The 23,001-nt window shown below is 39.6% G+C and overlaps 1 protein-coding gene and 1 long non-coding RNA gene across 2 annotated transcripts in view; one reads left to right on the top strand and one right to left on the bottom strand.

The window, feature by feature from the left end:
- Positions 1-23,001, bottom strand: part of ntn1b (netrin 1b) — a 114,239-nt gene that overhangs the window by 79,655 nt on the left and 11,583 nt on the right. The window lies entirely within an intron of this gene.
- LOC130904464 (uncharacterized) lies at positions 11,487-12,966 on the top strand. The gene is made up of 3 exons (XR_009060851.1): positions 11,487-11,550; positions 11,643-11,700; positions 12,864-12,966. It is a non-coding gene; the product is annotated as an uncharacterized LOC130904464 (long non-coding RNA).

Consider the following 23,001-nt stretch of genomic DNA (forward strand, 5'->3'; position numbering starts at 1 on the left):
AAAGATGGCACACTTCATACCTCTGCCTAAGCTGCCTACCGCTCTAGAGACTGCAAAATTACTCGTAAGGCATGTCTTCCGCATCCATGGCATTCCTACGGACTTGGTGTCTGACAGGGGCCCGCAGTTCGTGTCGCAAGTATGGAAGGCCTTCTGCAAAGCCATGGGGGCCACAGCAAGCTTGTCATCTGGGTACCACCCTCAGACGAACGGCCAGACTGAGCGGGCAAACCAAGATCTTTCAGCTGCTCTTCGGTGCGTGTGCCACCAGCACCCGTGTTCCTGGTCCTCCCACATCCCCTGGGTGGAATACGCACACAACACGCTCGTCAGCACGGCCACAGGTATGTCGCCTTTTAAGACCGCATATGGCTACCAGCCTCCTGTGTTCCCTACTCAGGAGTCGAACGTCTCCATTCCGTCGGTGCAACAACACCTGAGACGAGCCCATAGAGTCTGGCGGGACGCTCGTGCAGCACTTTCGAGAACAGCAGTGCGCAACCAGCAGTTGGCTGATCGTTTCCGGAGACCGGCCCCTCAGTACCAGCCGGGGCAAAAGGTGTGGCTCTCGACTAAGGACTTGAACATCGCTGGGGTCACCAAGAAGCTGGGTCCCCGTTTCATTGGACCGTTTGAGGTGGAAAAGGTTGTCAACCCGGTGGCCGTGAAGTTAACGCTCCCTCCGTCCATCAAGATTCATCCGGTCTTCCACGTCTCCCTGCTGAAGCCTGTCTCCCTCAGCCCTCTATGTCCCCCGGAATCACCTCCTCCACCTCCACGCCTGATCGACGGTGACCCGGTCTACACCGTGAGGTCCATTTTAGACTCCAGGAGGAGGGGCAGGGGGGTTCAGTATCTGGTCGACTGGGAGGGCTACGGCCCTGAGGAACGTCAATGGGTCCCCCGCTCCTGGATCCTGGATCCCTCAGTCATCCGCGACTTTCATGCGTGCTGTCCCGGGAAGCCAGGTGGGTCGCCAGGGGGCGCCCTTTGAGGGGGGGTACTGTCGCGTTCTGCTGCTTGTCAGAATTTGTTTTTGTTGCAGAGCCGGCTGTGGGGGCGTGCCGACGTCGCACCTGCAGCTAATCCCTGCTCGTCAGCTATAGCATATAAACGCAGGCTATCCGGGAGAAGAACGCCGAGATATTTCCCTTGCTGGTCGCCATTATCACGTACTGCTTTCGAGTCGCTTCGTATTTGCCTTCTAGTTCGTCGGACGTCTTAGTTTTGTGATCCTCTACCTTGTGCAGGTATTGAGTGTATTTTTGTTTGTCTTTTTGGCTCTCTGCCCTCCGCTCGGTTTTCGCGTTTTTGATCCCCGTCGACCTATTTGTCACGGACCCCTTTTGTATCCCCTTTTTACCGCGTTCGCGTGTTTTTTTATTTGTGATTTATAAATCCCCGAACGCTTCCCCTCTGTTGTCTGTTTTTTGGGTTCAATCTTGTTCTCCGCATCCGCGGATCATAACAAAATCAAACAAGAAATGGAATCATGTTGTCCAGATGTTTTATTGCGATCCATATCTACAATAAAAAATTCTAACACACTACTTTTGTTGATACAGTGGTGCAAATAAGTAATTAATCAACCACCAATTGTGCAAGTTCTCCTGCTTGAAAAGATTAGTGAGGCCTGTAATTGTCAACATGGGTAAACCTCAACCATGAAGAGACGGAATGTGGAAGGAAAAAAAAACAGAAAATCACATTGTTTGATTTTTAAAGAATTTATTTCCAAATTAGGAGTGGAAAATAAGTGTTTGGTCACCAACAAACAAGCAAGATTTCTGGCTGTCAAAGAGGTCTAACTTCTTCTAACGAGGTCTAACGAGACTCCACTCGTTACCTGTATTAATGGCACCTGTTTTAACTCAATATAGCTATAAAAGACACCTCTCCAAAATCTCAGTCAGTCATAGCCCAAACTCCACTAAGGCCAAGACCAAAGAGCTCTCAAAGGACACCAGAGACAAAATTGTCCAGGCTGGGAAGACGAGACAGGTAAAACACTTGGTGTAAAGAAATCAACTGTGGGAGCAGTTATTAGAAAATGGAATCTCGAATCTCCCTCGATCTGGGGCTCAATGCAAGATCTCACCCCGTGGCGTCAAAATGAAAACAAGAACAGTGAGCAAAAATCCCACAACCACACGGGGGGACCTAGTGAATGACCTACAGAGAGCTGGGACCACAGTAACAAAGGCTACTATCAGTAACACAATGCGCCGCCAGGGACTCAAATCCTGCACTGCCAGACGTTTCCCCTTGCTGAAGAAAGTACACGTCCTGGCCCGTCTGCGGTTCGCTAGAGAGCATTTGGATGATCCAGAAGAGGACTGGGGGAATGTGTTATGGTCAGATGAAACCGAAATACAACTTTTTGGTAGAAACACAGGTTCTCGTGTTTGGGGGAGAAAGAATACTGAATTGCATCCGAAGAACACCATACCCACTGTGAAGCAAGGGGGTGGAAACATCATGCTTTGGGGCTGTTTTTCTGCAAAGGGACCAGGACGTCTGATCTGTGTAAAGGAAAGAATGAATGGGGCCATGTATTGAGAGATTTTAAGTGAAAATCTCCTTCCATCAGCAAGGGCATTGAAGATGAGACGTGGCTGGGTCTTTCAGCATGACAATGATGCCTAAACACACAGCCAGGGCAACAAAGGAGTGGCTTCGTGAGAAGCATTTCAAGGTCCTGGAGTGGCCTAGCCAGTCTCCAGATCTCAACCCCATAGAAAATCTGTGGAGGGAGTTCAAAGTCCGTGTTGCCCAACGAGAGCCCCAGAACATCACTGCTCTAGAGGAGATCTGCAAGGAGGAATGGGCCAAAATACCAGCAACAGTGTGTGAAAAGCTTGTGAAGAGTTACAGAAAACGTTTGGCCTCCGTTATTGCCAAAAAAGGGTACATAAGAAAATATTGAGATGAACTTTTGGTATTGACCAAATATTTATTTTCCACCATGATTTGCAAATAAATTCTTTAAAAAAATCAAACAATGTGATTTTCTGTTTTTTTTTTTTCCACATTCTGTCTCTCATGGTTGATGTTTACCTATGTTGACATTTACAGGCCTCTCTAATGTTTTCAAGTGGGAGAACTTGCACAATTAGTGGTTGACTATATACTTTTTGCCCCACTGTATGTACATACCTTGTAGTTTTTCCCTGTAACAACAAAATCTGTGTCAGCCCTTCTGCATTCGGCAGCTGTAATATTATTTGTAATTTCATCTCATTTTGGTAAATCAAGTGGCCGCCGTATCAATGTACATCTCACGTTAACACAGGTTGTTATAATTTTGTCCAAGAATGATCAATGAAGTAATAAGAACAAACGTACAATCTTTTGGGTGGATCTTTAGCTTTAAAGCGCATCCTTAACCTATTTCACACTGATCCACACTGGCACATTGCAGCTACTAGCTCGTCGCTGATCAAAACATTCCACTTCCAACATATGTATATAGGCGCTTCCAGGAGTTCACGCACAGCACAGACAGTCTCGGTGTCTCATCTAGGTCGTGCTGAATCCATTTTTGGAGATGTCGTGGGTTCCTCTGGTTTGATTTTGGCACTTTAACTTTGTCAACACACTGCTTACTTCAAATGCACTTCACGTTGTTCCGTCAACTGTTCTGTTTTGCCAACTAGCACTCGACTAAACCACAAATAACTGATTATCAAATGAATTGCGACTTCTTGTTGGCTCAAAATTACATTAATTGACAGGTATTTTGGTGGTCGACCAATAAAGGTTTCGTTGACCTTGAGATTGTCCAAATCCTTTTTTTAGCCACCTAATGCCAAATATTCTCCTATATTTTTTAAATGTACAGTATTTATTTGGGGGAGAGGGGGAGATTTTTTTTTTTTTTTTCATTAAAAGCATCTTTCAGATGATGATGATGATGATGATAATGATGATGATCAGATTAAAATTGGTATACAAATAAATTGTTTTATTATTATTATTAATGGCATAACGGGGAGGAGCAGTAAAAAAAATCTGTTGTATTTGCTAATTTAAAAAAAAAAAAAAAAAAAGAAAAATAAACTATTCTGTTTTAAATTCAAACAAAATAACAGCAATTATTACAGACAAAAACTATGAACACAAGTATTCTAATGTTCTTTTTCAAATTAAAAACAAACAAAAAAAAACATTTTTTAAAAGAGAACAAAATAACGGTAAATATTCTCAGATTCCTGTTGTCCTCTGTCTTTTATTGAGAGATACAGAAATATTACTTCAACTTTAGTTCAGAGTAATGCACATAATCTAGTTTCACGGGCCTCACAAAATTATGTGACTGGCCAGATTTGGCCCCTTGCCTTGAGTTTGACACCAGTGACTTAGCGAGACAAAATATTAACCCAAATCCAAGTCTTCTTCTGTAACTTTGCCTGACTTTTCACCTTCCAGTGGAATTCCCCTGTGGTGGTACCAAATAGTCCTTTAAAACCCACTTTGAGATGGTCATCTTGAGGCCACCAGCACAACCCTTGCAGCTGAATGCAAGCAAACAGAAAGCTTTCCATTGACTGGCGATGTCACGGGAGGCGTTCCCTGTCTTTACAGGAAAAGCCGTGTGATCTCTGGTGGAGATCAATTAGCGGAGCAATCAAGCATCCCCGTGCTTTTGTGCGCTTGTAAACGGCCTTGTTGCCGGGCAAACGCGGAATTCACTGCCTCGACATAAACAGTCATTGGGTGACATAAAGTGACATGAGTGCACACAAAGCTCCATTAGGCAAGGCCGTTTAAGCTTAGCTGGCGGGGTGGTGATCACGTTTGTGAGGCTTGGTAACGACCTGCTCGTGGCCAGGAGGCAAAACTGGGAGGACTGAGTGTGAATGCTCATCATTCAGTGCCACTGACAGCGCTAGACGTCCAATCTGTTATGACAAAACGGATTGGACATCTAGTATTGTCAATGGCAGGCAATAGTGTTGCACCGATACCATTTTTTGGCACCTGATACAGATTCCGCTACCCAGATGTCTGTATACAGAACATTTTTTTCCTTTTAGTTCTAAATTACTGCATATTCATTTGAATGTAAAATTATTGCTATCATGGCTTTGTAAGCCTCTACTTCCTTTTTGCCTACCCGGTATGGGTGAACTCTTCTAAAACTTGAGATTTAAAATACTCTCCAAAGTCCAACTTATTAAAAATGTTTATTTTTCTGTCAGTGCTATTACACTACATAAGAGCTTAGCTCATGTGCTAAAAAATAATGCTAACAGAGGACACAGGTTTGTTTCACTACTTCTTCCATTATTCCCTACTAACAGAGCTAACATCTTAATAGATGATCATGTCAATGTCAGTGTTCATACACAGACTTCACCATCAGTTAACAAGACACCTCCCACAAACATTGTGCCACGCCTTCCCGTTGGCTTTCTCTGTGATAAACTCAAACACACGCTGCGTTCAAACGCCGGATTTAGGTGGAAAAATAACAAAAGTTTTACTGCATACAAGCATGCAGGAATGTCTCAAGAGTGATTTGGTTGAGGATTCAAGGTAATTATTATTATACAAAATATCCCAATGCATGCACTTTGAAACATAGTGAAAAAAATTAAATCAATGGAAAAAAATTGTGCAACTTTAGTTTGAAATATTTACGTAAAATGAATGCTAATTGCCCGAAATGATAACTGATATTTACGTAAAATGAATGATAAATGCACATGGCAGATAATTTATCCACCATTTAAAATAGTGGCTCTTTCATCGAAAATATGATCTAAGGCTCAAAAAACACTTATCATTATTTTTCCTCTTCTCCGTCTTCTTATTCGTTTTTGTAATTTTTGGCCATCTTGGGACGGGTGACCAGCTGTTGGAAACTAAATCTCGTAGAGACAAGTCCAAAGTCCGGCCTGGGGGCCAAATGAGGCCCGTGGTCAAATTTCATCCGGCCCCCAGCCTCTGTCACAAAATCATTAACTTCTGGCCCACACAGACTTAATAAATTGGTCACTAGCACTGCTACCAGCATATGAGGTATCTTACACAGTAAATGCTGCTCCTCATTTACCCACGAAAAGGCAGTAGCACTCTAAGCAACATTACCCCGTGTGACCCTTTACTCCCAATTTTCTAAAATGGCGACAACAAAAACAACAAAAAAAGAAAGTTGACTGCGACGGCTGGCACTTCAAGGATAGGTGGAAATTGGACTATTTCTTCACTATAATACGCAACAACTGTCTGCCTCATTTGCAAAGAGACAGTCGCTGTTTTTAAAGAGTTCAATGTGAGGCGATATTACCAAACAAGACACGCTGACATGTACGACAAGATTACAGGGACGATTCGTAGCGAGAAATTGAAGCAACTTGAAGCTAGTTTAATTTCACAGCAGCAGTATTTCGCAAGAGCCCGAGAGTCAAAAGAGAACGCCACAAAGGCTAGTTGCGAGATTGTTGAAATTCTTAATAAAGAAATAAAAATAAATGTGACACACAGAATGGCTTGCTAAACTTTGCTTTTATATATTTTGTTCTACATAAAAGACGTCAGCCAAGGTCGGCCCCCCACATTTTTACCACACCAAATCTGGCCCCCTTTGCAAAAAGTTTGCACACCCCTGTCGTAGAGTATATCTTGCGCAGCATCGGCTTGTTATTTCTGAGTACTATCCGATACCGATGCCCCTATTTTAACGCCATATTGAGCCCCCTACTGATACTAGTATCAGTATCGGTGCAACGCTAGCAGCCAGTCAGTTAAAAATAAAAAAGTTAAAACCTATAAAGGGTTAAGGTTCTCATGGTCTAGAGTGATATTCTCTGAGGACTGAACCTACAACAAGCACTTTTCTGGTCAATGTTCGGCTCAGGTCCAAATGTTCCCCACTAAGCTGGGAGGTTATTATAACACTCCGGCACGCGCTGCGCTCCCCTGTGTAGACAGAAAGGGGGAGAAGGAGGTAGGAAGCCACTGGGCTGTAAATCATAACGCTGAGATGAAAATCCACATTGTGGTGGCATGTTTATTATGCTTTTCTGCTCTTTGCTCCATGGATCCATTTCAAACAAGCCAGATCACTATGTCAAAAATGTCTCCTATGTGTGTGTTAACCCTACAACTCGAGTTTTAACACTTATTTTCCATTTTGCGCTCGAGAAGGTGCACCAAGGACAGAAAGATTAATTGTGGATAAGATTAGATGCATACAATGATGTGAGTTGGGACTGTCTGTGAGCTCACACAATTTTTGTGCACTCACGGTAAAAAAAAAAAAAAGAACAAAAAAACAAAGCCGACTTGAAATGCGACTTAAAAGAGGATGACAGACTGAACACGACGGCCACATTTTCTCCAGATAGGAAGGAAAATGCCCGGGAATTAATGGTCAGCAATTGTTTTTATGGAAACACTGAGGTACTCCATTCAATTTTGTCTCAAAGTTTGTGCTGGTTGCTAGGTGGCCTCCAGGACGTTGGTACATGCTGAAGAGGAAAAGGCTTGGTTCTTCCTGAATCACACTAGCTTCTGGCAACCTTTGCAGTGAACCGTCAACATCACAGAAGAGAAAATAAAGGGCAAGCCCATTGCGGTAGTCAAGAGCAGAGGACTCTCTGCTGTTAATGAAACCATTGCCCATCACAACACAAATTTTCCACGCAGTGTTTGTTAGGGGAGCATTCCAAAGTTGTAACATTAAGTAAATATCCTCAGATGATGCCACCTAGCTAAGAGAAACAGATGTATTTTAACAATGAAGACCAATTTTCATTGCGGAAATTCAATGAGCAGGTTAGTCCTTTAGTAAGTGTGCTATAGAAGTTTCCTTAAGGATGACTAAAATTTTCCTGGAACATCCATGTGAGCGTTTCTTTTTGGGCCTTTCATTTTAATTTTATAAGGATTCTAAATAAGGGCCCCTTTAAAATATTTTGAATTTGCTGCTTTGAAGTGGTGGGATACAAACTGTCCCTCTCTATTCATCAAAGAATGATATCTTGGTTCCCCCCATGAATTTTCTTTTACTTTCGATCTTTTGATCAAGAAAACCTCAATTCATCGACTAATAAATTGACATCGATTTGGATTGTCGATGACTCGATTAGAGCAGGGGTGTCCAAACTATTACAGAAAGGGCCAAAGTTGGTGCACATTTTCAGTACAACTGATCAAGTGGGCAGATTTTCACCAATCTGGTGCTTTACAAATGTAGTCATTTCATTAAAAAAAAAAGACAAAAATATAAGTAAATATTCATTTATTATTTATTCAACATTTTTATTTCTTGTAGATTTATATTTTTGTATTCTTTTACATTAAAAATAGGGGGGCTGGAAATATTCTCTCAATTTTATTACTTTTCAATTAAAAAAAAAAAAGAAAATAAAAACATGAAGAAAAAAAAACGTATGCAGTCTCTGAATATTGAGACGGCGAACATGATTTCTGATTCTGCGGTTCCTACAGTATAATGTGAAGGGCCAGATAAGACAACGGCAGTTTTGATACCTGTGATGAGTGTTGTTAATCTTACTTTTAAAAAAGTAATTAATTACAGTTACAAATACTTCTCCCAAAAAGTAATTGCGTTAGTAACTCAGTTAGTAACCCTAACCCTAAGAGTAATTAGTTACTTGACAAAGTAACTGGTGATAATTTTCATGTTTTTGTTGTTGTTTTTTTTTCTAAAAAAAAAAAAAGAAAAAAAAAAAAGAGGTCACACAATCTGAAGTTTAAAGGGTTTTTGGGACTATTGGCCCTAGCCCAATTCTTTACCCTAAACTTAACGAAACAGAGGGGTATTGCGAATATTGCGATAACTAGATAATAACCTTAGCTATGTGTGGAAGTCATTTAATGTTGTGAATCAACCGTTACACTTGTTAAAATTGCTCCCGTGATTGCATTAGTTCCCTTCCGTCGATTTTCGACATGTGTAGGTTTGAAAACTGTCTCATCATTTAAAGATAGATTTAAGTTAAATTTTGCCGATTTAGGAGCATTTTAGATAAAAAGTAACTTAGGTTCGCTAGGAAGGTTCTCTACAACAGAGCCTTCATGAGAAGTCTACTCCTTTAAGATGGTGACTGTTTACAACGCATCTAGTTCTTTATTATATATGTTGCTAATGCCGCCGTGTCTGTCATTTGCATCTAATTCAGTATATATGTGATATCTACCGAAGCATCATGTGGGCGTAGTTTGTAGGCTATCGGCTAGGGTCAGGTATTATTGGAGCCACCTAGCATAGTAGCATCACGTTTGCAACGGCGTCACACTCCCTTGCCCCCTTCCCACTCATGCTCTGCTCTCTCGTCTCCGCAAGTCCGTCTTTTTCTAGACTTTTCTTGCGTCAGTCAAGCAACATCGTAACGCACGGCTTTCCCGCCTCAGTAACGGTAACGCCGTTGCCAAGATGAGAAAACTAATTCATTAGATTACTCACTACTGAAGAAAATAACCTCGTTAGTAACGCCGTTATATTCTAACGCCGTTATTAACAACACTGCCTGTGATCTAGTGTGAATCAGGAAGTGCTCACCGGTGTTGTTTTCGTCAACGATGACGATAACGAAAATATTTCGTCGACGAACATTTGTTTTTATGACGACGACTAGAGGTGTGCAAAATTTCCGATTCTTAGATTATTCGCGATTCGGCCGTGGAAGATTCGAGAACGATTCACAAACATCCAAATTCCGATTATTGAAATATGCCAAGTAAAGCAGAAGTACGACACACTCAGCGCGCCGCACGGTCTTCAGTACGCAATTAGGGACGGAGCGAGAGTAGCTAAACATCATGCTTCTCATTACCCGGCCCCTCGGGTAACGCCAATGCTCAACTCACGGCTCTAGCTCAACTCATGCCACGAGATAAAAAAAAAAAAACAACATAACTGACTGCTGCCGAAAAGCTGCTACAAGCCACATTATGTTACGGTAGATATCATTTATATAGGACTAGATGCATTATAGCTTCGGTATCGTTACCAGCACATCTACAAAAAACTAGATGCGGGCGTTAGTAACGGCCGCTATCTTAAAGCAGTACACTTCCCTGCAAGGCTGTTGTTGCGAACCTTCCAAGCGAACCTAATTAACTTTTTATCTGAAATACTCCTAAATCGGTAAAATATTGACTTGAATCTATCTTTAGAAATAGTTTTAAAACTTTCACATGTTGAAAGTAGACAAAAGAGAAATTATGGAAGAACAGGAGCAATTTTAACAACTTTAACAGTTGATTCACAACATAAAATTAATTGAAAGTAGTTTAAAGCTGCTGATATCGAACGGGGACTGGAGTTTTTTATTTACTGTTATTTTTGTATATTTGTTTACTGCTATATGTTAACTTGATACTGAAATAGTAGTTTGGTTTAGCCTGAGAGGATTTTTGAACAATTTTGGAACTAATGTACAAAACAAATTAAAAAAAAAAAAAAAAAAAAAGGAGTGGGGTGCATCAATAATCGTTTTATAATCGAATCGGAGCCTCTGAATCGTAATCGTAATCGAATCGTTAGGTGCCCAAAGATTCCCAGCTCTAACGACGTCGTAACAATGACAAGCTAAAAATGTGTCTTGGGTGACTAAAACATGACAATCCGAATGCAGTTTTTATATGACAAACGAGCTGATAATTCACCATAGTTACAGTCATAACTGTGATATTTTCTTGTCGTACAGTATGTGTAGTTAGCATGCATCATAGCAGTGTTTGGTCGTATCACTCATGTGACGTGATGCCCCCCCCCACCCCCCACTTAATCACGGTGTCGTCTCCAGGCTCAAGACTTGCCATTTGTGAAACACGTCCGGTGCTGCTTGGTAAGTTTTGTTTTTTTATCTTGGCTAGATATGCCATGTTGCTTTAGCCTTTAAAGGTCTGTGCTGAGTGATCATCACACACTAAATTGTAGCATTAGCATAGCGTTTGCGTTAGCATTAGCATTGAGCATGGTGAGTGTCATCTTAAACTATTTTTACATACAGTTCGTGGCGTCCAGGTGGGTTTAATTAATTGAAAGAAATTGAAGATTGAAAATGTAGTGTTTTCCTGCAAAGTGTGTATAATCATCATGAAGATGGTGATGTCCTTGTGTAACAGGTGTAACCCCTGTGTCAGCGCCGCCCCGCGTTCCGCTCCCACCTCTGACTAGGCCGGGACGCGAACCCGCGCGCCAACGACGCTTCCACTCGGCAGGCAAGATCGGTAACCACTACACCAATAAGCTCGAGCCAACGGCACAGCCGCTAGCGATCTTACATGAAGGAATCGGCAGGGAGGTTTCCACGCTCCACATGGACCTGCGTGCACCCGTTACACAGGGGTACATCAAACTTGCATATATTGTATGTTTCTATTTTATAACTACACAAAATTTGGTTGTTTTCATATTTTCGATTTTATTTCTGTCAATCCTCCTTCAAAATGGAACCTTTTGTTTGTATGTTGTTTGTTTCCCCTATGTCAGATATTAATGTGACACCTTCTCCTTTAAGTTTTGTGCACTTTATTAGTTCTCCCCTTTTCTGTGTGGATGTCGATGGGGAGGTAGGTGCCATTTGGCTATGGAGAGTTTTGTTTGCATGGCACGCATTTATGTATAAAAATCGCATTGCATCTCTCACGTTTATTTTGAATAGGGGCACATTGTTAAAGCCATGTTTAACGGGAGGATTGGCTTTTTCTGACTGTTATCAGGTATGTCACGCCCTTTTCTCTATGGATGTCGATGGGGAGGGGCACATTGTTAAAGCCATGTTTAACAGGAGGATTGGCTTTTTCTGACTGTTATCAGATTAAAAGCAAGTCACACTGCACTCTTGACTCCCGTGGTCATTTCAAACTCCACATACGACGCAGAGTCAAAACTCACCAGTCACACTTGTAGACTCTACAATCATGTGCTCGTCTGTCAAAGTTCATTCGAAATTGTTAGAAACCTTATTTTTATGCATTTATTTATTCATAGTGTAAAACTTTTGAAGTTTACAGACGAAAACATTTTGAGTAATTGTCGACTAAAACTAGACGAAATTTGAGTTTTCGTTGACTAAAACTAGACGAAGGCAAACACATTTCGAAATCACTAAAATATGACTACGACTAATTAGTATTTTCATCCAAAAGACTTACATGAAAATCAAACGTGCTGCCAAAAACAACACTGGTGCTCACGTGATTATTTGCCTTGGTAAAATGTCTAACATCTGGCCTCTAGTGATTGTCTAGTGATTGATTGATGTCTATTAATATCGGCCAATGCATTAAAATGTCACACTCACCCTGCCCTGTCATACGGTAGTCTTTCCTGTCTTGAGTGAAGTTTTAAATGTTCCGCCGACATCACAGCCAGTTCTTCATCCACGGTAGTGAATATCGTGTTTATTTTTGTAATCCTGACACTCCACAACATAAAAACCTTACAAAACAAAGGCCAGACTCTCCTTTTTTCATCCCTGCACGATGTCTGAGGTCATTATTTTTCCCAGTAGTGTGCTGAATCGGGAACCAGACACTCTGCGTTATCTCCACCTCTGTATCATTACAATTTGGGCCTCGATGTCTGTGTAAATAAGCACAAACACAATCAAATGCTCTCTGAGCTTCTCACTGGGGTTTAGACAGCAGTTGAGGTTTTCCTGAAAGAGGAAACTATCTCAGATAGTAACACTTTCAGCTGTCTGCTGCTGTGAGAATGTAGCTTGGGTGTTGTTCCATAGGTAGCCATCTGCTCCTTGCAATTAGTGTTGTTTTTGTCAACGAAAACTTTTTTCATCACCATGATGAGACGATATTGAGCTAAAAACGTGTTTTGGTAGACTAAAACATAACAGGCCTAACATGTGACATTTTATGTGTAGTTAGCCTGGATCGTAGCAGTGGCTGGTTGTGTCACTCGTGTGACATGCTGCGCCCCCCACTCACCAGTGCAATGTCCTCTCCACTATCAAGACTTGCACACACGGTAATATTTGCTTTCTTATCTTGGCCAGAGAGAATATGCAATGTTGCTTTAGCTTTTAAAGGTCTGTGCTGAGTGATCATCGCACACTAAATGTAGCGTTAGCCTAGCATTTGCTAGGCTAATGCTACTGGTGAGTGTTCTCTTAAACTCTTGGACAACTTTTTTTATATATAGTTCATGGCGTCCAGGTGGGTATAATTAATTGAAAATAATGTACTGTTTTCCTGTTGATTGTGTATTATCACCAAATTGGCGTTGTCCTTCTAGACCAGGGGTAGCCAACTCCGGTCCTCGAGGGCCCCTGTCATGCTTATTTTCCATGTCTCCCTCCTTTGAAAAACCTGAATCAAATGATCAGCTCATCAATAAGGCCTGGAGGAGCCTGATAATGATCCTAATTATTTGAGTCAGGTGTGTTGGATGAAGGAGACATGGAAAACAAGCTGGATATGGGCCTTCGAGGACTCACGTTGGCTACCCCTGTTCTAGACGCTACAATATGTGCTCGTCCGTCAAAGTTCATTCAAAATAGTTGGAAACTTTTATTTATTTATTTATTTATTTATTTTTATTTAACAGACGAAAACATTTTTTGTTAACGTCAACTAAAACTAGACGAAATTATTGTTTAGTTTTCGTCAACAAAAACTAGACAGATTTTTGGTGACTAAAATATGACTAATACTAGGTTCATATCACACGTGTTTATGCATAAATCCGATTTTTCGTGTTTTCCGACTCGAGTCAGGCATTAACTTGACGGTCTGAACGGGACAAGTCGCATAGAAGTGGACCATTTCAAATCCGATCTGGGTCACTTTCGTATGTGGTTTAAATTTGATTTTTGCTACATTTTTCCAGAATGTTGCAGTGGTCTGAACTGTCAAGTCTCCCAAATCGGAATTCACGCAGCAATTCCTTCAGCAAAGAGCGAGACCAGCAGGCAAGATGGCAGCGATGTACCTGTTCATTAGCGTTACCGCCTAGCTTAAACTTGGCTTTTACTACGCAGGAGCCGGGCTTGACCACAGTCATAGAAAAATACAATAAAGAAAAGGATAAGGCTTTCTTATTGTGCGCCAAATGAGCAATATTTGAGTAATGCTTACATGGCTGAGTCGGGCCAAACTGACGCGCTCACATGTGTCATGCACGCATGGTCCGTAGTTATTTCTTAAGATGCTTCTGTGCATGCGGGTCAGTTTGCTCAACAGGTGTCAGACTGCGAATTAGTGCGCATGCGTAATACTTGAACGGGCTCAATGGACAAAGGCAGTCTAAACAGGCACGCCAAAGAAACAGATATGACAAAAAAATCGGAATTGTGCATAAAGACCTGCAGTATGTACCTAGCCTAAGAGTCTCATCTAATCTACTATTATCGTCGACAGGACTAAGGTGAAAATTAAAAGGGCTGCCAAAAACAACACTGCTTGCAATTGGTGAGCAGGACAAACACTCCTGATGCTATCCCTGATGACGCTAGCAATTACTTCAATCAGTTTTTTTTCACCACAGAATGCGACTGAAGGAAAAGGCGAAGAAATCTGATTTAACCTGCAGTCTGAATGTCGCCTTGGTGTATAATCTCACTTGGCATGCCCCCCCGGTGGCCGGAAAGTGTAATTGTATGTAATTGGCTTTGCTATATATGATTTTAAAATTTATAAAAGTTGTAAAGCAATAATACAAACAACAAAAATGAATGAAATGAAAAAAAAATCATACTGGGTCAAAATTATTTTTTGAGTAGATCATGTGACTAGCACCTTAGACGGTCATTTGCTTTGCTTGGCCAAAACCACTTGAGGACCGAAGACGCAAGATGGAATTTCGTATTTTTTTCAAATCTAAGCTTTCAAAATCAACAACAACTACTGAGCAAGAACCAAGGATTGTATATGTGGACCATGAAATGCCAGAGAGCATTGCCAAAATGGCGAGCGGAGTTTCAATTTGCCCCACTAAAGATGCTAATTGTACGACTGAGCCACCACCAGTGTTCTGCCAAATTTTGCACCCTTATAATATTTTTCTCCCAAAGCTGTTGTGGCACTGAATAAGCTCTCTTTTACATTCAGTTGGACTCTAAATGTTATCCACAGGTGCTAAATAAACAAGTAAGATCGTAAACATAGATGTTCAACACGAATATGGCGTAAAATAATGCTTAACGACACGGCGAAGACGTAAACAGTGAGAGAGCGGCGTGCAGTTGTTGTGTGCAGCTAACATGGCAGGATGTGTCTGAGGAGAGCTTTTCAACATGTCCATCCATGATCAAACCTGAGTGAATATTCCCTTATTTAAACAAAGTTTGTAGTGTTTACTTTGTAACCGCTGTATTCAAGGCAATTTTTAACACAAAGCAAAATTTGAATGAACACCCCAGCGGGCGTACCATATTCAATGGATGACAATCTTGGCGAAAAGTATAGCTGTCCTATGCAGCGTGATTTTAGAATTCCCCTAAAAAATATTGGGGAACAAAAAAAAAAAAACAAAAAAAAAACGCTCATTTTCAACTTATTATAAATATACTTTAGAGCTGCAGCTATCGATTGTCTTAGTAGTCGATTAATCGATGAACCAGTTAGTTCAAATAATCGAGTAATCGGATGAGGAACATGAAAAATTAAAATACCTGAGCTGAGCCTCAAACGGTATTTTAAAAAAAAAAAAAAAAAAAAAAAAGGATCTATGTACAACAAAAGAAGAATTGGCTAACTTACATAAGAAAAGTCCACTAGCTTAAATGCTATTAAATGCTAACTTTTTTTTTTTTTTTTTACAGTGCTCTTAACAAATGGTTCAGACATATATTCCTACAAAAAACGGCTAAATATATCTATAAACTAAATTATGAATGCATTAAAAAAAACATTAGCTCAAACAAAAACTTAGCTTATGTTGGTCTTAACAGGGGGCAGTTGGATTCAGCCATTTGAAATGAGGCAGTGTATCCACCCTAAGCAATAAAACTAAATGCTCTTTCAAAATAAACCATTACAACGCCACTTTGATTAAACGATTACTCGAAGCAATCAAATTTAATTTGAATACTTTTTTTCTAATCTAATACTTGAGTTAATCGATTAATTGTTGCAGCACAAATATACTTGTAAGTTAACTTTTTTGCTCACACTGCGTTTCGGGGTCATCAACATGTTCTGTTTTCAAACGATGGCCCGCCAGTTATGCACAACACCTCCAAAAAAGGAACATTTATCGCCCTTCACAAGATAATGAAATACAGCTAATCGTGTGGCGTCCAATCATTCTGCTCTGAATATCAATGGGTTTATCAGTTCTAGATGACCAATCCATATGAAGAGGGAGGGTTAAGTTAAGTGAGTGTCCAGTAATTTAGTGTTAAAAGGGAAAAAAAGGATTGTTTTTTTTTTTTTTTTTATAAAAACGTGGTATCAGTACACTGTCGTCATATACATCATAGCCGGGTGTCGGAATTGGTATCAGGAGGCATACAAACACTATTTAAAACTGAGCCCAAGGCTACGTTTTTTTTTTGTCAGTTGTCTTAGACAAGAGCATGATTTTCAATGTATAAAATTAAATACAGAACTCGAGTAAAAATCAATACAACTTTCTCCAGTAAGTCACTTTCTTCATGACTTTCCGAGTAGAATATCAAAAATACGCTTTCAATTTTAATACAATGATTAAATAATATTCAAAGTGGCATTGAGCACATACTGTATGTGTGCAAACAGCACGGACACTGTGCGGTCTGTGTCAGGTGGGAGTGCAGCAGGAGAGTCGGGTCAGAGTCTGAAGCAGAGCTACGAAGCGTGTCCCTACGCCGGCCAATTAATCATTCAGAGCTTGCCCTTCTTCACACTTTTCTTAAAGGGGCTCACTGTGCACACTGTAGGTGGTCCTAATGCCGTGCTGAATTTTCCCAGTCAACCCCATGCAGACAGTCTTAGGACAAAGGCTTGAGCATCTACACGTGCATACAGACTCATGTGTCTATTTCAGCTGTAAAGTGTACATGGTAGAAATGAAAATAAACAGCCAGGCAAACAGTTTGAATAGCCACTGGCAAAGACTGTAAAAAGGATAAGACAAAAAAGTTGTTCACTTAAACCACTGGTAACAAACTCATGGCTCCGGGGCCATATCTGGCCTGCTGGATCATTTTAGCTGGCCCCCTGAAAGGAAATACAGTGGTATGAAAAAGTATCTGAACCTTTTTCAAATTTCTGCATAAAATTACCATCAAATGTGATCTGATCTTTGTCAAAATCACACAGATGTAAAAACAGTGTCTGCTTAAACTAAAGCCACCCAAACATTTATAGGTTTTCATATTTTAATGAGGATAGCATGCAAACAATGACAGAAATGGGAAAAATAAGTAAGTGAACCCTCTGCCTAAGGAGACTTAAAGAGCAATTGAAACCAATTTTTACCAAACAATTTAAGTCAGGTGTGTGCCCAACCACTGATGAGTGGTTTAAAGTTGCCTTGCCCACTATAAAACACACACCTGGTAAGAGTTGTCTTAATGAGAAGCATTGTCTGATGTGCGTCATGGTTTGGTCAAAAAAGCTATCTGAAGACCCACGATCAAGGATTGTTGATTTGTATAAAGCTAGGAAAGGATACAAAACCTTTTCTAAAAGTCTGGATGTTCATCAATCGACAGTCAGAGAAGTTTTCTACAAATGGAGAGAGTTTGGCGCTTTTGCTTCGCTCCCAAGGAATGGCCGTTCACCAAAGATGACGCCAAAAGTTCAGCGCAGAATACTCAGAGAGATAAAAAAAGAGCCCTACAGTGTCTGCTAAAGACTTACAGAAATCACTGGCACAGTCTCTCTGCACACATCAACTACTTGTAAAATTATGGCCAAGAATGCTGTTCATGGGAGGACTCCACAGAAGAAGAAACTGCTGTCTAAAAAAAGTTGTTGCTTGTTTATTGTTTGCAAAAAGGCACTTCGACACTCCATTGACGTTTTGGCAAGATATTTTGTGGTCTGATGAAACCAAAGTTAAATTGTTTGTGAGTAAGACACAACGTCATGCATGAGTGGAAGAAAAATGGAACAGCTCACCAACATCAACACCTCATTCCCACCGTGAAGCATCAAAGTCCAGACTTGAACCCCATTGAGATGCTGTGGAACGACCTAAAGACAGCGATTCATGCCAGACATCCGAGGTATCTGACTGAGCTATAGCAGTTTTGTAGAGAAGAATGGGCCAAGATTAGTCCTGATCGATGTGCCAGACTGATCTGCAGGTACAGGAGCCGTCTGGTTGAAGTTATTGCTGCCAAAGGGAGGGGGGGGGGCACCAAATATTAAATGTGATAGTTGACTTACTTATTTTTCCCCTTCTGTCATTGTTTGCATACTATCCTCATTAAAACATGAAAACCTATAAATGTTTGGGTGGTTTTAGTTAAAGCAGAGACTGGTTTTTCATCTTTGTGATTTTAACAAAGATCAGATCACATTTGATGGGGATTCTATGCAGAAATGTGAGAAATTCCAAAAGGTTCAGATACTTTTTCATACCACTGCATGTTCAGAAAAATGCAATTTAAAATCAAATTTCTGTAGTCTTCAACGGAAGATCGAGGACATAAAAAATTGAGAAGATTAGCATGTTTTGTTTTTCATTGAAAATGTATGATATTTAAAAGTTGATACTTCTGTGCCAGTGCATATATATATATTGAGAAAAGTATGGTACTGTAGCTCCCCTCCCGTCATGACAATAGATACTAACCTGCAGCTCATAACTCGGCTTTTTTTTAATCTTTGTGTTAACCTACCTCGCTAAAAATCGTTATTTGTGTCTACATTTGTAGACTGTTGCGGGCACTCATTTAATTTTTGGTATTTGATAGACATAGGTTGGAGACTACACAATACACATGCTGTATGCTCATATGAATATTGTTGAACACGTTTATTTCGAGTACTTAATACATAGGTACCGATAATCGGTGACAATAATGGAAAAAAAAGAAAAAACAAAATATGAGTATTGGAAAAGGAGTGAGAAGAAGTAAAAACTTATTTACTCTCACCCCTTGTCCTTAAGTCCTGACATATCAGTTCCATTCCTTACATTTAAATATATACATTCTTGTTTAACACATATACAATCTCACCATATAACCCTGCATATGACCTATACACAAATGTTGCAAAAGCCCAGAAAACATGAATAAATGACAGCAATGTCCCATATCCCAATAACCACAACACCCTAGTTATTATCCATATTTCCATCATCCTTATATTTCTTGAAAATCATATCTTTATACAGTTTCTTAAATTGTCCAATATTTATACATTGTTTTAAATCCACATGAAATTTCTTCAGTAGTCTCACCCCACATACTGATATGCAAAAACTTTTCCTTGTCGTCTGAAATCTGGGTTCTTTGAAGTCCCTAGATCCCCGTAAATTGTAACTTGTTTCGTAGTTTGTAAACAACTGCTGAATATTCTGAGGTAATAAATATTGCAAACGTTAGTGTATAGTTTGTTAGCCTTTGTCTGTCTGATTGTAATGTAACAATGGTAAAAATAAATAAATAAATGATTTTTTTTTAAAAAAAGGCTGCCCAAAGGTTGTGCTCTTCAATGTATTGATCCTGGTAGCAGTATCATTTTTTGGTCACCAATCTTACATTTGGCAGCTTAATGAATACACTGCTCATTTGTATGCATCCAAAACTATAAATGAGGTAGTCAAATTTGCAAATCGACGCTATGAAGACGTACACTTCGCTTTTAAGTATGGTATCAAAACACTTTCTGGTATTGAGTAGCTCCTTTCTGTCTTGAATTATGTGCTATTATGAGAAAAACCAAATCTAGAAGGCATGCAGCCCTTACCCAGAGGACACTGGGCTGTAACACAACATGTTTTTTTTTTTCTTTTTCTTTTGTTTAATAGTCTTTTGTATACAGAATTATTTTTTTTCCCAAGTCATACTGGCTTATGTTTCAAGGACGACTGGAGGCAACAGAGTGAACGCCAGCTTTTGGAAGCATTCTTGTTGGTTGTTCTGTTGATTTAAGAGATGGTTTTCATAATGTACTGCAAATTGGTTGGCTGCACACTTCCAGCCATCATCTACCCAGAGGTGGGTAGAGTAGCCAAAAATTTTACTTAAGTAAGAGGAGCGTTACTTCAAAATATATTACTCAAGTAAAAGTAAAAGTACTCATCCAAAAATTGTACTCAAGTACAAGTAAATAGTATCCAGTGAAAAGAATACTCAAGTAATGAGTAACATTGTAACTGCTTATTTTTTCTTTCTTTCTTTTTTTTTTTAAACAATGGAATTTTTTTTCTCTTTGCGCAAACTTCTCTATATGTACTGTTGTTATAATGATACTGTACAATGACCCATTACATCCCCACATTAAGCCAAACAAATACAATTTATATATACTAGTATATGTATATATAATCATTGAATTCCGGCGAGAGAAAATAAAAAATATAAGACAGAAATGAAGCATTATTCGTCAAAAGAGCATGAGTGCCCTCTCGTTGAGAAAATAGTTTGAATAGTGAATATTTCCTTCATAGTTACTAATATCAAATTCAAAGGATCAAAATTCCGCTTTTCCGTGGTCAATCGGTGCCGAATAAAAACTGGGAGAGAGGTTTAAATTTGCGCTTTTGAGTCATTTTAAGGGCTGCCCTCTATGTCAAATACTTCATTTTTGCTCATTTTTGTTCATAAATTTTTACTTTAAAGACGCCACGTGATACTGTTAGAAGTACATTTTTCTGAAAAAGTTACCAAGTAAATGTAATGGAGTACATGTAACGGAGTACATGTAACGCTTTACTACCCACCTCTGCATCTACCATTGTTCATGTTTGATACATACTTATAGCACTTTAATGAATACGTGTACTCTATATTACAGTTGGTTTTCTGCTATTCTTCTATTTATAGAATTTTTTTTTTTTTTATCTTTGCTAAAATATAAAACCATACAATATAGCTCAATTAAATAATTGAAACTATGTTTTTCACTCCATATTTTTTCGCATTTTAGATTGTTATTAAAATTCAAGTGGTAAAATCGCTTCTGTTTAAAACATTTATCAAGGATGGAAGTTTATCAAAGAGGTTTTCCTCCTTCCTTAAATTTCTTGTCTTTTCATTGAAGTGTTTTGTCTTTATTGCTGTAATTGAAAACATTTCTAATTTACATTTAAGAAAATGAATATAAGCCAAAAGATTAACATTTCAGCATTTATTTTCAGCTATTTTCCTGATTTGATGAATAACTTGGATTCTGAGACTAATAATTATAATTTTAATGGCGAAAGTTATGAAACGGTTGATGAAAGTGACTTACAAATTAACTAACTGTTGTGATTGACATGGGTGGACGTCCAATTCATTTAAACTGGTAGGAATGGCTATGAATCCTCATGTTCTAGTGCCATTGACGGCGCTAGATGTCCAATCCATTTTGACAGGGAGGGGCGAATGAACCCTCCCAGTGCAAATGGATTAGACATCACTAGCAGCCAAAGAGTTAGTAAGATTTGTTCGGCTTTCACAGATGATACACAACTATGTTCTGTATAATGGTAGCTCATATTGTGATGACATGGAACATATATAAATAATAAATAAGCATGCATATAACGGCAAAATAAAGAAAATGCTTGACATTGACTGTTCTTCCAGTGATGCGAAGGTCATTGTTGGCTGTATTTCCACTCACTATACTGCTGCCAGCCACATTGTTTGGCTTTTCCATTGCAGGACCCCTGAGCTGCAGTCAAGCTTCGGTGTGTTCTAGATGACTGAGACTCGTCAGTCCATCTAACTGGCACTCTGCTGCTGATGGGATTTTCAAGGGTGTGTGACTTTCAAGCCTTTTGGGAGGCCAAGAAACGTTCCCCCAACCTGCCTCACACCTGTTTTCCATCAACTAGTGCAGGTTTTATGTTTGCTTTCACCTGGAATCAATTTTTCCCACATACTTATTCTCATTTTTTCCTCCTATTCTCATGTAATCTTTATTATCAAATCCAATTTGCTGTTTTGGGTGGGATTATTTCTTCAGCACATCTGAATGCTGTAATGTTCAAACAAAGTCAAAACAACTAATGTAGTCATAAATCCAAACAAACAACCAAACACAATAACAACACAAGCAGTTGTTGTTTTTTTATGGCGTTCTTGTCTTCAGACTTGGATTAAATGTTATGTTCTTACATTAAATTTAATGGTTCTGGTTGCCCAAGCCATTATACTGGCACATAGTGATGGGCCAGGGAGAATAACATGAAGAATCATCCTTAAAGATCGATGACATCATGCTTTACTCCAATCATCACATAAGCCAATGCTAAGGACTTCAAATGAGAGACAGATGTGAGCAGGCCTGGTGGGGCAAAACCTGTTGACCCAAAAAAGGAGGTGGGCCGTACAATCAGCGGATCCACTGGTCACTCATATAGAAAAGATAGGACAAATCCCGGTGTTTTGATTGTAAACAAAATTAAGGATTGCAATTTCCTGAGAAATGATGTGTGAATGCTTTTTAAGGTGATCAATAAACTCCCATGGATCTCTAGTCACTTCCAGTTGAGTTTGGATCATTTACTGCTTATTTTATGGCAATTTAAAGTCACTCTCTGTTGTTTTTGGGGTAACTTCCTATTGATTACAGGGCAGTTTCAGGTCGTTTCCTATTGTTTAAGGGGAAATTCCCAGTCACTTCCTGTTTGTTTTGAGACATTTCTGTGTCAGTTTCTGTTGATTTTTATCACTTTGATCATAAATTTTGGGACAATTCTTTGTCTCTTTGTGTGGATTTGGGGTCCCTTCCTATGAGTGTTGTTTTCGTCAACGATGACAATAACGAAAATATTTCATCAACGAACAATTTTTTTCATGACGATGATTTCACGATGATGCGCTGAAAACGTGCCTCGGGAATCTAAATCATAACGAGATTGATGCCAGTTGTTATCTGACGACACGAGAACGGGATGAAAATTTGCCATAT

Source organism: Corythoichthys intestinalis, chromosome 16, assembly GCF_030265065.1.
Source record: "Corythoichthys intestinalis isolate RoL2023-P3 chromosome 16, ASM3026506v1, whole genome shotgun sequence".
Classification (NCBI taxonomy): Eukaryota; Metazoa; Chordata; class Actinopteri; order Syngnathiformes; family Syngnathidae; genus Corythoichthys; species Corythoichthys intestinalis.